Raw genomic sequence first — 15343 nt, 5'->3', positions numbered from 1 at the left:
GTTGGAACCCTATAATAATCAAGATAGTATAATATTTAATTATATAAAAACAAATATTTTAAAAAATCATAAGGTTTTAAAACTAGAAAATTATGCCCACTAGAGACACTTCATTATAAAGATTGTCAAGCGAAAATGCAACAATTTCAATTATGCATGAAACCATCTTGTGACAGCAATAATTCGGCTACTTATAACTTTTCGGAAGATAAAAAATTAATAGTAAAATGTCCAATAGCAAATGGAGCCAATAAAAATGTTAAAATTTTGAGATGGTATAAAGGTGATCATCTCTTAACTGCCTTGGATTTAAAGTAAAAGAATTGATTTATTTCTTAGAAAGTTAATTTGTAACAATTAAATATTATAACTTTATAATAAGCAGTGATAGATAAGGGGGATTGTGGTTGAATTCCCCCCCCCTCCTCTCCTCATGGAAGATATGATAAGGAAAAATTATGGTAAGGGGTTTTCATTATATTGATAATGGAGGAAAACCCCTCATAGAAAATATGATTATGTTCATAATTGATAAAATCCCATATTTTATTTTTTATCCCCATGAATATGGGCGTCTCAGAGCTTTATGCTTGCATTTAAAGAATGCGGGGAAAAAACTTGTAAATAAAGTTTATTTCTTAAAAGATTGTAGGTAAATTTTCACATTTTATTATAAATTATTTTAAAAAACTGAAAAATGGGACGCTCTCCATTAGTGTTGTTAAACGACTTGATTTGAGCCGATAGTTAGGCTCAAATCTAGCCATTTGACAACAATATTTCTCATAGACACTAAAGTCTTTCTTAATCGATATTTAACCCTTTCCATTTCTAAGTATAGAAGTGCACATACTATTAGTGTTACCTACTAAATATCGCTTGAGCTCAACTTAAAACAAAGAATTCTTTATTGTGATCGGTTTCAATTTTATCGTAAACAATATATCTTATTTTAATGTCACATTATCCAAAGATGCGTCTTTTAACCACTTTTTTATGCAATTTGACACTAACTGATAAAGCTTCAGTTAGAGATATTGCTAATTTTTTTTATATTGAGTGATGATAGTAATTTATTATATATTATGTTTTTTCATTTTGTATTATAATTACTTTTGTACTTTTATATTTTTCAAACTATCTAAATTCCAAAATATCTTGAATCGGAGAAAAATACCTTAATGTTTATAGTTTTATTGAATCCGTTATTAAGACGCAGCGGTTTTATAGTTTTGATAAACTGATTAATAAATTAATAAGAGCATTATTACTAAAATAAAAAAAATTCTAAAATCCGAATCATTCCAGAACGATAGTTATAGATCTCTACCAATTATTGAGATATGCTTTAGAATTATTGTTTTCAGAAGTTTGATATTTGCTTATAATTTAGCTACGTGATTGGTGAAAATAACAAATATTTAGAACTTTATACCTCCAGTTCTGTCATTGTGCCAATCTTAGAAATTTACTTCTTATTTTACTATTTTCCCCCTTTAATCCATATACCAAATGGATTAAAGCACTAAAATATACTAATTAAATATTACTAAGTTTATTATAGGTTTAAGAATTAGTGTTTCCAAGGAACTTCACGTTTAGAGCGTTACATCATAATTTATTTTTATGGTTAGCAAAACTGATGGAATTAATAAGTAATAATCAGACACTATATATTAGCGCCACATATTGAATGCCTCTATATTTTTCAATCTGGCATGAAGTCTATTTTGACAATTTTTTCCTATTTGCTAATAAGCTCTTTCCTACTGAAATAATAAACATTATACATTGATAAAAGATTTCAGTTAATTTTATATCTTAAATTTCGTCAAAATTTTTAGAAAGAAATTAATAGTTACTAAAAAAACAAGAAATATTGTTTAAATTTTTATCATATTATTCAATTGCAATAAAATAATAATTAAAAATTGGTTAAAATTGAACAAAGATAATGAAGTCAAATAGGCGAAAAATTAGAATGAATTCTCATGTAAGAAGTAAGATTAATTAGGACATTCCTCTTATTTTATATTTTTATAAAATAGAGAAGTAGAAAATGATATTAAAGTATATCCAATGTTTTAAAATAAATTGGCAATGAAAGTGAAATGACATTATCGATAATTTTCCATTTTATAGTTTTTTGATATAGTGTTTCTTTTCAAACACATAAATTGACTTTCGAAAACATAGGATTCTATCGGCGTCTAATTAATTTTGAAAGAGTTCCAAAAAGCCACTATGTGTTTGAAAGAACATTATATGACAAAATAACTATTTCAGCTCTTTTTCTACTCATAAACTGAAACTGTTACAGGCATTCTTTAAATAATTAAATTGATATAATTTGTAACTTAACAGAATATCGTAAATTTTTGCCCATCCCTGCATACATGTACGAATCTAAAAATGCAGCCGAAATATTCATAAAATAATAATTATAATTATTTTTATAAAATATTGAATTATTTTAAAAATCCTTTTAACGTTTTTTGTCGATGTTAAAACATAATATTTTTAAAGATTTAAATCCTATAAAAACTCAATTATGATTGACAATGCACTGATAAACGATACTGGCTTATATCATTGTGTTGGTGTTTCCTCTAAAACTCAAATCGTTACAGGTGATATAATATTAAACATCCTCGATTGCAGGACTATATCATGTGAAAATGGAATATGTATAGAGATTCCAAAAGAGACCTACAGGAGTTTTAAATGTATATGCTTACCTGGTAATTATTAATATTTATTTATGGATATTTGATATATAAATTAATGAGATATTTAATATATATTTTAAATATGAGAACGATAAAAAGTGATAGAAGTATCCGAAGTGGGTAGGGAGGGGGGGGGGAGGAATACTAGTGGGACATTTTTATAAATTTTGATTTTAAAAAATGAGTTATGATAATATTTTATTCAAAGTTTTTAATCACCAATCTTATGATATATATAGGGGGGGGGGGGAGGGATTTGAAATTCTCCCATAACCCCCAAATTTTTTTTAATTATTTTTAAAGTATCACTTTTTTTATTTATTGATTAGAAAAATTGATTTATGAATTAATAGGTATTAATCATACCTTACATATTGTAATTGTTTATTACATCTATAACTTTTCTTTTAACATATTGTCAATCTTGACAATTTATTTTTATTTTGGCAATTTTTCTTTAAACTATTTACCAAACGGGTTGAAGTATTTAAAAGTAAGCATAATTATTGACATAAATATAAGAGATGATGCTTCCATATCTCTGGATGACTTTAGGCCTAAGGCGTGATATTTTATTTTGTATTTGGTTCTTAATTCGGTTACTTTTTTTGTGCCTGACGAAATTAATTAAAGAATTAATAAATAAGGCACTAAATATAAACACAAATCAGATAATTATAGCTTCTACATTCTCCCGTTCTGTGATAATTTTTTATTTTTTACCAATTTTTCCCTTTAAACAATCTATCTAACAGAAGAAAACAATAAAATGTTCTAATAAAGTCATACTGTTTTAGTCTAAAAACTTGGCTAACTTCATGCAAGCGTGACATCTTAGTTGCCATTTTGTGTAGTACTAGTCAGACACTAAATATTAACGCCAGATATAAGTTTTTTTTATACATTTCATTATGCCAATTATTTTTTCCTACTGTTTACCAAGCGATTAAATTAATTTACAATTGAGTACTAAACATTGAAAACATTTTCAGAAATACTTTCAACTACGTCAAACAAATAATACTGTTATTCTTACTGTGGCTGGCAAAAGTTTTCAAATTATCTATCTCTAAAATTTTATTTTAATTTAAAAAAGGATATGGCGTTAAAATTAAATAATTTTACTAATCAAATGATACCTTTAATTATTAAGAAATGTAAATTTTAGTATAGGTCACGGAGGTATATAAAATGATGAATGTAATAATGAAGTCTAATACTATCAATTGTTTTAGCATTGAGGTATTTAAGCTTATAATAGACTAAATAGATAGTTTTAATTAGAAACTTTATACAAATAAAGAACTCATTGGTTATAAGGAATATTTTTACCCAAATAAATTTCAACTTATTGGTAACAAGGGTATCTAGAAATTTCTAAAAATAATATTCAAATAATATGAAATCCCCAATGATAAATTACGAAAATTAATTTGATTAGCATTATATTTGCAAATAATAATCCCAGAAATACGATATCCTGATAATAAAACCAACCAAAATATAAAATAGGAAAAAGTATAGGACATCAACAATGAATATATTTTAAATAAAAAATTGTCAAATTGAGTATATGACTTGTTACAGAGTTACAATCTTTATGCGGCAGCATACACCAACCTATTTCATTTTCTGAATTTATATAATACATTGTCAGTTACTCAAGCAAGAGAGGGTAAGCTTTATCAAATTAATGCTAATAAAAAATTATATTTCCTGTCTGCATTGAGCAGCACAAATTACTTTTCCACTTACGGTACTAGCATCTACATGACGGAAGATTTACTGGACGCAACCCCCCCCCCCCCCCTTAAAACCTTTATTCACTCTCTAGCCGTCGACTGCCACATTTATAAGCTATTAATTACTGATTTTTAATGCCTAAATAACAAGTAAGCTTCTAGCTACACTAAATGATTGGCAAAATATTAATCAGGGAATTATTAAAAAAAATAATTGCTTGTCGTATAGTATAATTTTTATAAAAAAATATATTTTTTGCGGGTAACTTTTTATTGTAAATGATTGTGATTGTATGCAATATTTAGAGTTTGGTCGATGCGATCTATATATATATTAGAATAGGTCTATAATTCAATTATAAAAAAATTTACAGCTTTGCCCTATTACATCCAAAAATGTAATTGGAAGCCCACAATAAATTTAACCACCATTAGTTAGATGCCTATCCCATACCCTCTTAGATGATCCCCTTCCCCCCTTCAAAAAAAAACAAACTGCTTTTACTCCCCTCCCCCTTTCCTTCGCTCATGTAAGCGATGGGCGGGTAAGTAACAATTAGAATATGAATATTATTTTTAATGCGATTTATATGTGCAATTTATCGGTAAAATATTTCTTATTTTTTTGTAATACACAATTTTATATTAATATGTTATGCAAATTTAAATGAAATGTGAGCCTCTTAAGACTAGTCATTTCCCTCTTTTAATATGCAATATTAAAATTTAACCCAATGTTATGGTATTAGGAAAAAATATAACCATTTACATTTAGCAATAAGATTTATAAAATAAGCATGAGACTTATAGATGAAAGCATTCCCTATAAATATGAGGTCATTGGAATTTTGCCGCAAGGCCGCAGCTTTTTCAGTTCCTCCAGGGTCTAAGGAATTTATATATTAAATATTTAAACTAAAATAACAAATTATAGAACCATGATATATTTTTATCACTTTCATTTTTACAAAAAAAGAAAAAGGGATTTAAAATTTATCAAATCATAAAAAAAGAAGAAATATCTATCTACATTTCTTCTGAATCTAATGAATCCGTAGATTTATGTTATTTAAACATTCGATAATGGTTTTCTTTTCATACAATGGTTAGTTGATATATATATATATATATATATGGTGATATCTACTTTAATTGTCGGCTTACATTATTCCTCTATAGCATTTAGGGAGGCACGTAAATTATTTTGTTCAGAGTTGAAGAACTTTCCTTGACCTAATTTATAACCTAATGAGGCAATTATTTATTAAATATAAGTGTGTCTTACAATAATTAATAGCCTTAAAGTGTGCAAGGGTTCAAACGCGTAATCACCTTGTCTTTAACTTTGGGGCTTCCCTAGGGATGCTATATTAGAGTTAGTTGAGTGTATACATGAATAGAGGGAGGGGGTAGTAGAAGATATTTTCGTGGATATATCTTTTACCGGGTGGGGCTCCCATGGAGTAAATTGAAGGATGGGTAGGGGTTAAATCTCAAAAATAAGAATATAGTAAAGTTCTTCGCAACTGTATCCTGATAACATTTCCCCTTTTCTGGGAAATGTGGATACAGTCGGATGCCTTGGCCTTTATGGCTTAAGCATCCCAAGGCTTTTATTTCTTAAATCAAAACAAAGTATATTGATTATCTTGAATAAATTGGGGTACAATATTCCAATGCAAGATAAATACGAAAATAAACAATAATGGTGTATAACACTAATAATAATATATTTATACAAATAAATATGCGCGGATGAATCGTTCTATTTGTGTTCATTATTGTATTCTTGGTTTTGATTTGAGGTTGTTGCCTTGTTATAGTTCAGAGCTATGAATGCTCAGTTGTTCCAGATCAGCGGTAATGGTTGTTGATCCTAACGATAAATTTGATATTAGCGACGGGGTACTGACTGTTGATTCACGTCCGAACAGGGAGGTTTCCTCATCATGTAACATCATAGGTCCCGTGAGTGGTGGCCCTTCGAAGAGATTTCGGTTGCTTGTATCTCCTATCCAGTTTCTTGACGGCTCGTCTGCGGGATTTTCGTCTGTGGGGATCCAACGGATGTTTTGTGATAATGCCGTGAAGTCCGGTAGTCCCAATTTGAATAACATACTTGTGATTACTATTTCCAGTGATGGTGACCTGGAGCCTCCTTTTCGTAAGGAGTAGTATGCTACGGTTGAGTCTGTGTAGATAATCGGTACTTGGCTGTCTTTATTGATGGCTAGCAACGTTCCTACGCCTACCGCTAATACTTCTTTAGCATTAATATGCTGTATTGCATGCATTGGCACATTAAGGAGGAGTGCTGCTTCTGTGTATGAGATAGACTTATCTTGGTAGCCCCAGAATGATATACCAATATGCGAATCTGATGCATCCGTATATACTGGGTTTGTTGCAGCGTATCGAATTATCAGGGGGTATTCCAAAGCTGTTATTATTACTTCGGCTTTTCTGAATGCTAAATACGTGTCGACCAGCGGGGCTAGTTGCCCTTCCATCAGGGTGATATAGTAGGGCGAGAAGAGTCTAGACATGCCGGTGATTGTATACGCAAAGTGATTCACCACTCCTAGCACTTTAGCTGCTAGGATTCTGCCTATTTCCAGGTGCTGGTAAGAGTGTCTTCTGAAAATTGCGAGGCATCGTGTTAGTCTTCTTCGTGTGGTGTTGTCTGCGTTCAGAGTTTTATCCTCCAAGTTTATGAGGACTCCAAGGTAGGTTATGAACTGCGTAGGGTCTAATACCGATTTTTCTTGGGATATTTCTAGGCCCCAGCCTTCTAAAGTGCATCTAAGTGATCTGGTGGACCACTTAACGTCATTTTTATTATCTCCGTATATTAGTATGTCGTCCAAGTATACATTGTAACTAGCTCGTCTTACTGTTTTTGCACATGCGTCTAGGATGATGGACTGTAGACAATACGGGCTGAATGATGCACCCATAGGAAGTACCTTGTAAGCATAGTAGGTTCCGTGTATCTTGAACCCGAAATACTTGCGCACTTGTTCTGCTAATGGTATCGAGAAGAATGCGGATTTAATATCTATTTTACATGCATATTTCGCCTCATTTAGCTTTATAGACATTAGCGGAATGGATTTTAGCTTAAATGGGTAGTGTAGGAAATTCTTTGACGTCTCTGAAAAGTCACTGATGACTCTTGGCACGCCGTTTGCCTTGGGGATAACGTATAGTGGTGAGCAGATTTGGTTGCTGTCGGTTTCTATAACGATATCGGCGGCTATCATTTGTTGAACGATTCCATAGTATCGTTCGGAGATGGCGTGGCTGTTCCTATGTGTAAAGTAGTGTCTTTCATTGTTGTTAATTTTTAAGGTGTCCAATCTAGGTCTGAAGCCACGGGCGGCGACGCGTCTCGTGAAGTTTGACATTAGTGGACCGGGAGTCAGCCTTGCCCTACTAATATCAAGTTGTGGGCTGTCCCTTAGCTGTTCATCCGTAAAAGTCGCGTGCAAATTCACACCAGTTATTCCATTCAGGATACCTGATAAGTTGGGAATTGCCGTTGACCCTACCTGGGGCATACCTGAATCGCCTCCATCGCTGAAGATTGCGTTCTCAAGCTCGGAGATGATGGATGTTGCTTCGAGATTGCCATCACTGCTAGATTCCCATGTCATGGTTGATGTATTTGGTAACCACAATTCGGGGATTCCTGAATCTTCGGAACGAAATGATGGAATATCGGAGTCCGATCTAGCAGGTTGATTGGCGGGTATTTGCTCGGGGACCGACGGGGGATGATTATTGTTATTTTCGTCATCCGAGCTAATACCTTCGTCAGGAGAAAACAGCTGATGCCTCAATTCCCTTAGGTAAAGATTTACCCTTTTTAGCCAATCAGGAAATTGAGCTGCGTCTCCTCTTCGGACTGGTGGGCCGTTGTCCGGGCGTATGACCCCCATAGATTCATACGTAGGTAGCCCTAATAAGGGCTGTTGGGTATTGGGTGGCCCTAAAAAGGGCCTTTGGGTATTGGGGGAAGGGACGTTAGTAGGTAGCGTAGAAGGGAGAAATAGATTGTTATTTGCGGCGCTATCATTTCTATTTTCTTTTCTTCCCCCTGGTGGTGGGCGCTTCCTTTCTTTCCGGGCGCCGCCTGTAAGACGTAGGGGGGCCTGCGCGGCCCTTGCTCCGAAAGGGCTCTTTGGCTAGTTTGATCTCCTCCGAGTCTAAGAACTTTTCCTGGTAGGAAGTATCGTTGAGGCGGGCTGTGTCCCATCCCCAGTGTATTGCCAGGCCTAGTATGCGGACTCTTCTAGTTATCGAGTCGATGATTCCTGGTTCTGTGTTTGCTGAAATTAGGTCCACAACTTCCTTGAGGTGTTTGAGTTGATGGCGGTCTCTTTCACTAGCCTTGCATCGGGGTTCGAGGAGGTCGGTTGATACACCCGCCCAAACTCTTGTGAGCTTGGCTACCTTTTCCTCGACGGTTAATGGTGGTCTGACTGTTGGCAAGGGGGCTGGCGATGGCGCTCTGCTTTGTCTGGGTTGGTCCAGAAATGGCGTAGAAGTATAATTACTTCTGACCGAAGGCGATCGTCTCCTGCTTGTTTCCAAGTTTAGCATTCGTGTTGACATCGTTTCCATTTGTTGGGAAATCTGTTGTATCGCCAGGGTGATCGCTGCGGCTCCATCTGCCGGGAGGTTGACTGAATTATCTGGTGTAAGCAAATTCGGTGGGGGCTGACTAGGCGCCCCATCCTGTGGTTGATTTTGTTGGGATCTTAATTGGCCAACCATAATTGCAGGATATAGTAAAACAAAGTATATTGATTATCTTGAATAAATTGGGGTACAATATTCCAATGCAAGATAATAAGAGATACAGGGCTTGCCGTTGTTTTCACACAGAAACTCAACATTTTTTATAATTTGTTATCACTTTGAACATCATATAAGAAAAAAAATACTTACCCCTATTTTTATCATTCTTTCGAACAAATTCTCATTCAAAACAGAAATTTATTTTAAAAAAATTTTTTTTAAACATTAATCTTCTAAATTTATTAATTAAAAATAAATTCTAAAAACATTTATTTGTTTAATTTTGTGCAGGTATTGCATTAAGCAAAATGAACGCCTTCGCATTCAATATTCATTGACAAAAATAGAACACGTCCAGGTAGCGTTCACTTTCAAAAAAAGAAACGCTTTCACTTTCATGGACGCATTCACGTTTGTTCAAAACTTTATGAATAAATTTTAAATTTTTTTATTTAATATAAATAAATATCATATATTTTTTAACACAACCAATATATTAGCCATGTTTAAATTTAATAGTTTTATAAGTGAATAAAAAATTTTTAAAATTTTTTTATTAGAAATAATAAATAAAAACTTTTATATATCATATAAAATAATTATTTATAAAATATATAAATTTGTAATTACTTTAAATTGTGTTCAACTATTAAAATATAAAACCCTAAATAAAAACTTAAAAATAATAGCGAAATTTCAAATAATCACACTAAAAATAAATAAATTCTAAAAAATATTAACTTTTTATATCTAGTATATAATATTTAATGATTTTTAATATTCATAATAATTTAATAAGCCGTGAAATACATCTAAAATAAATTATTAACAGGGTACTTGAAGTTAGATAAAATAATAAATAATGCAATCAAGTATCTCTTTGAATTAGAACTTGAAGATTTTAAAACTGATATTATACTTTGGACACAATTTAAATTTGGTAAGGATGGATGATTATAGTATGTTACTGTGAAGTATATATTATATCAGAATCAGATTATGATGATGAAATAACAATATCCATACTTACGCTAATTTATAAATAATAATATTTAAATTAATAAACTATACTGTGGTTGGTTAAAAAAATTCAAGTGATAAAGGAAACATCGGATTAAAAAATAACCCTCTTTTTTAAATAATCCTTTTTTTTTAAATAATTTGTATTAATATTAAATTTATATTTTTGTTTTTCAGATGAATAAAAATAAGAAGTTTTTCTAAATTGAACGAAAGTAAAAAGCGGACGCGTTCGTCAAAAAAAAGGAGCACGTTCACGTTCAAAGTTACTCAAAAATAAAAGGAAAGTCACTCATCACTTTTTTCAAAAACAAAGTTTAATTTGAATGCGTTCGTTTACAACATTTCATAAAAATATATTATAGAATATTCAAAATAATCTTAAAAATTAATTTATAACAACAATTAATATTTACATGTGAAGTTTCTTTTATATTAGGGCGTCGCCCTAGCCTGGCCTTCTGCCGGGGAGAATGTAGAATGGGAATCAAAAATGGCACGGAATCAAAAAATAGCCATGAATCACAAATAGTTGTGACTAACAAATAGCGATGAATCACATTTTATAAAAAAATTAAAATACATAGATATGGGGTAGAGTAATTAAAAAATAAGAATATTTGAGTATTCTATAAAAAATCACAACTTTATTTTTATTCGATAAGTTTATAGATATTCTTTTTTTTTTAAAAACATAGATTATTTTGACTATTTCATAATATGTTAAATTATTTTAAGTTAATAAATTTATTAAAAATTTTTAAAATAATTTTATAAATATTCAACTGACATTTAATGAAAAAATTATAAGTGGAGTGTAAAATTTTTAAAAATAAATGTTAGTTTTGAATGATGTTCAAAAGAACGAAAAATATAGAGGTATTGACAATTTTTCAAATTATATTTTTATATGACGCTCGAATTGAAAGATAAAAAAATATAAAAATTGTTGTTTACTATTTTGTACTCATAATAAGAATTTTTGTGTGAACGGCAAACTGTATATGCCATACAGAATTTGTCTATTATTAAAACCTAAAGTTGGAATATTATATTGTTTTAAATATGAAAATAATCAATAAGAGAGAAAATCATATAAGAAGGAATATTTCTAATACTATCAAAACCTTTATTATTCTGGGATTTAAAAATAAAATCGGAATCTAACATGAGATAATTTTTATATTATTAAATTAAGTTGAATTTATTTGAGAAAAAATATTGTTATATATTCATTCAACAACATCTTATACCGTTATTACGGTCAGCGTCTACATGACAGGATATTCACTGGGAACAACGCCCCTCCTTCAAAAACCTATACCTACACCCCCCCCCCCGCCATCAACAATTTCCTCCCACATTATGAAATATAGGCTTTTAAATATAGTGTTGTTAAACGGCTGAGCCAAGCCGGCTTAGCCTTAACTCAGCCAGTTTTTGAGCCGAAAAATGGACTAAGGCTCAAGCCGGCTCATTGAGTCATATGAGTCGGCTGGCTCGAGTCCGCTCAGGAGTTGGCTCAAGCTGGCTCATTAGCTCAAGCCGACTTTTGAGCCGATTATTTGTAATTAGTGTTGACGACTGAGCCAAGCCGGCTTAGCCCTAAACTCAGCCAGTTTTTGAGTCTAAAAATAAACTCAGGCTCAAGCCAGCTTATTTATATTATTATATTAGGAAATGAAATATGATTATATTCTGAAAATGGATTTATTTATTTATGCTTTTTTAATAAAAGAAGATGATATGCTGCTATTGTAATAATTTATTAGTGATTTTCACGCCCAAAATTTTAAGCATTTGAAGTTGATTTTTGAACATATTTTGGAAGAATTTTAAATCTTTGCAAATAAATCATTTTTGAACAATTCTTTTGTGAATTTTATTATAAATAAATAATCTTTTAGATAAAATCTTTTATAGTTTTTTTTGTCATCTTTGTTAAATTATCTATTTTTTTAAAGTATAAGAAGTGTTTTTTCTAAATAATTTTTTTAAAAAAACTTTTTTATGTTATTTTATATAATAATTTTTAGCGAAAATATTTTAATGTGACAATACTCATATTCGTTATTTAACATTTTTGTAATTTTTTGACACAAAACGGTAAAATAATATTCATATTGTAAAGATGTTAAATCATAAATTAAATGGAGAAGTTCCTTGGAAAAATGATATTATAATAATCGGTATTTTTTAACATATTAGATTTTTTTGACACTAATGGGCAAAAATATGTATTTTTAACATGTTAAATTAAAATTTCAATTAAGATGTACCATATAAAAGTGACAATTGTGATTATCGTTATTTAAAGTTTTTTTAATTTTTTTGACGCAAATGGGCAAAGGTAAGTATTGCTAACATATTAAATTTAAAATTTATTGAAGATGTACTATAGATAAGTGACAATTATCATAATCATTATTTTTAAAGTTTTTTTACTTAAATAGGCTAAAATAAGTACTGCTAACATGTTAAAATAAAACTTATGTGAAGATGTACCTTAGATAAGTGACAATTATCATAATCGTTATTTTTAAAGTTTTTTGAATTTTTTGACGGTAATGGGTAAAAATATAGTTTTTAAACATGTTAAATTAAAATTTCATGATGTTAAGCATAGAAAAGTGACAATTATCATAATCGTTGTTTTTAAAATTTTTTGAATTTTTTTGACGCAAATGGGTAAAAATATAGATTATGAACATTTTAAATTAAAATTTCATGAAGATGTAGCATTGAAAGGGGACAATCGTCATAATCATTATATTAAAGTTTTTTTAAACTTTTTTGATGTAAATGTGTTAAAGTATATATTGTAAACATGTTATATGGTTTTTAAGTTCTTTTCATATAAATCTTACTCTGAATTCAGACTCAGCAGGATTTCGCCGTGAGTATACAAAAATTTTTGCTAACTGTGAATGCAGGGTTATACATTTTAATGTAGAATTAAAATTTTTTAATTAAAAGAATAAGATTTCTATATCTTAAAAGCTTAGAATTTAACTTGAGTTACAACCCTCTTTAGTAATCACTTTGCATATTCTTTATCTAATTTTAAGCTGGATAAAAGGGACAACGATTACAAGCATGAAAATTGTCATTTGGTTTGCCAAATGGTATCAACACATTTCTCAAAAAAATAATAAGAATGTTAAAGAACGAAGATTGTGATAATTGGAACTTTTCTGAATTATTTCAATAAATTTAAATGAAATAGTTTTTTTTGAATGATTTCTCAAAAAAAATATAAAACTTTAAAAATATAACGATTAAATTGTCACTTTTCTACTTCTTCAAGAAATTTTAATTTAACTACAATTTATCTTTTAACCTATTTGCGTTAAAAAATTCAAAAAACTTTAAAAATAACAATTATGACAATTGTCACCTTTTTATGTTACATCTTCGTGAAATTTTACTTTAACATGTTTGCAATCTATATTTTTACCCATTTGCGTCAAAAAAATTCAAAAACTTTAAAAATAACGATCATGTCAATTGTCACTTATCTAGGGTACATCTTCACTGAAGTTTTATTTAAACATGTTAGCAATACTTATTTTAGCTATTTATGTCAAAAAACTTTAAAAATAATGATAATGATAACTGTCACTTATCTATAGTACATCTTCAATAAATTTTTAATTTAATATGTTAGCAATACTTACCTTTGCCCATTTGCGTCAAAAAAATTAAAAAAACTTTAAATAACGATAATGACAATTGCCACTTGTATATGGTACATCTTAATTGAAATTTTAATTTAAAATGTTAAAAATATCTAATATGTTTAAAAATACCGATTATTATAATGTCATTTTTTCCAAGGAACATCTTCATTGAATTTATAATTTAACTTCTTCATTAAATTTATAATTTAACATCTTCATTAAATTTATAATTTAACATCTTGATTAAATTTATAATTTAACATCTTGATTAAATTTATAATTTAACATCTTTACAATATAAATATTATTTTTACCCTTTTGTGTTAAAAAAATTTAAAAATGTTAAAAATAACGAATATGACAATCGGCACATTAAAATATTACCCTTAAAAAGATCATATAAAATAACATAAAAAAGTTTCATATAAATATTTTTAATAAAAACTTGTAGAAAAAACCACCTCTTTTATACATAAAAAAATAGATAATTTTACAAAAATGATAAAAAATACTAATAAAGATCACAAAAGATTTCCTCAAAAAGATTTATTTACAAACAAGATTTAAAATTTTTATTAAATCGAAATATGTTCAAAGATCGTTTTGAACTTCAAAAAATAATTTTTGCTTAAAATTTTGGGTGTGAAAATCACTAATAAATTGTAACAAAAATAATATTACTATAGCAGCATATCATTTTTTTTATTAAATAAACATCAAATAAATAAATCCATTTTCATAATTTAATAAATTTTTATTTAGAAAAAAATTTAAAAACAAAAAAAATAAAAATATTATTAAAGAATAAAATTATATTTAAAAATTATCCAGAAATAAGTTTTTTTGAAAAATAATAACTATGATTTTATGCAACAGGGGCATCATTAGCCTTTACAATCTCAGGGGACTCAAATTTTATCCTATTTTTAAAGAAAACAAATAAAATTACCTTTTTTTTTAAAGCTAACATTACCTAAATCATCCTTTTATTTTGAAGCCAACTTACCTTTTTTTTAGTGGTATTTCAGGGGCTCCAGCTCTATCGCGTTATTCCTAGTGACGCTGCTAGTTACAAATATATAAATTTGGTCGATGTTTTGTAATATCATTGTATTTATAATAAGTCATAATATTAAATAATATTTTACAGCAATATATTTTGCTCTATTTTATCTATAATCTTTTAGATAAGCAGGTTTTTGTCTACTTCGTATCGGTCTAGGAATCGGTGTTACAATATTCTTATCATTAGTTTTAATATTTTTGTCCACACTTCCGTCCTTATTAGGAGAGTCGTGGTATGCAACTGTGTTATAGCATTCTCTCTTTCTTAATTTAACCCGTACCATAATTTTCTCTCAAACACCTT

At 29.4% G+C, this 15343-nt stretch overlaps 1 protein-coding gene across 1 annotated transcript in view; it reads left to right on the top strand.

Annotated features, from left to right (window-relative positions):
* The window catches only part of LOC135928607 (splicing factor U2AF 35 kDa subunit-like), a 160109-nt gene that overhangs the window by 130988 nt on the left and 13778 nt on the right, over positions 1–15343 (top strand). The gene's annotated exons all lie outside the window — the stretch shown is intronic.

This window comes from Gordionus sp. m RMFG-2023, chromosome 4 (genome assembly GCF_954871325.1).
Source record: "Gordionus sp. m RMFG-2023 chromosome 4, tfGorSpeb1-WG-v2, whole genome shotgun sequence".
Taxonomy (NCBI): Eukaryota; Metazoa; Nematomorpha; class Gordioida; order Chordodea; family Parachordodidae; genus Gordionus; species Gordionus sp. m RMFG-2023.
This window is presented reverse-complemented; position numbering and strand designations above follow the sequence as displayed.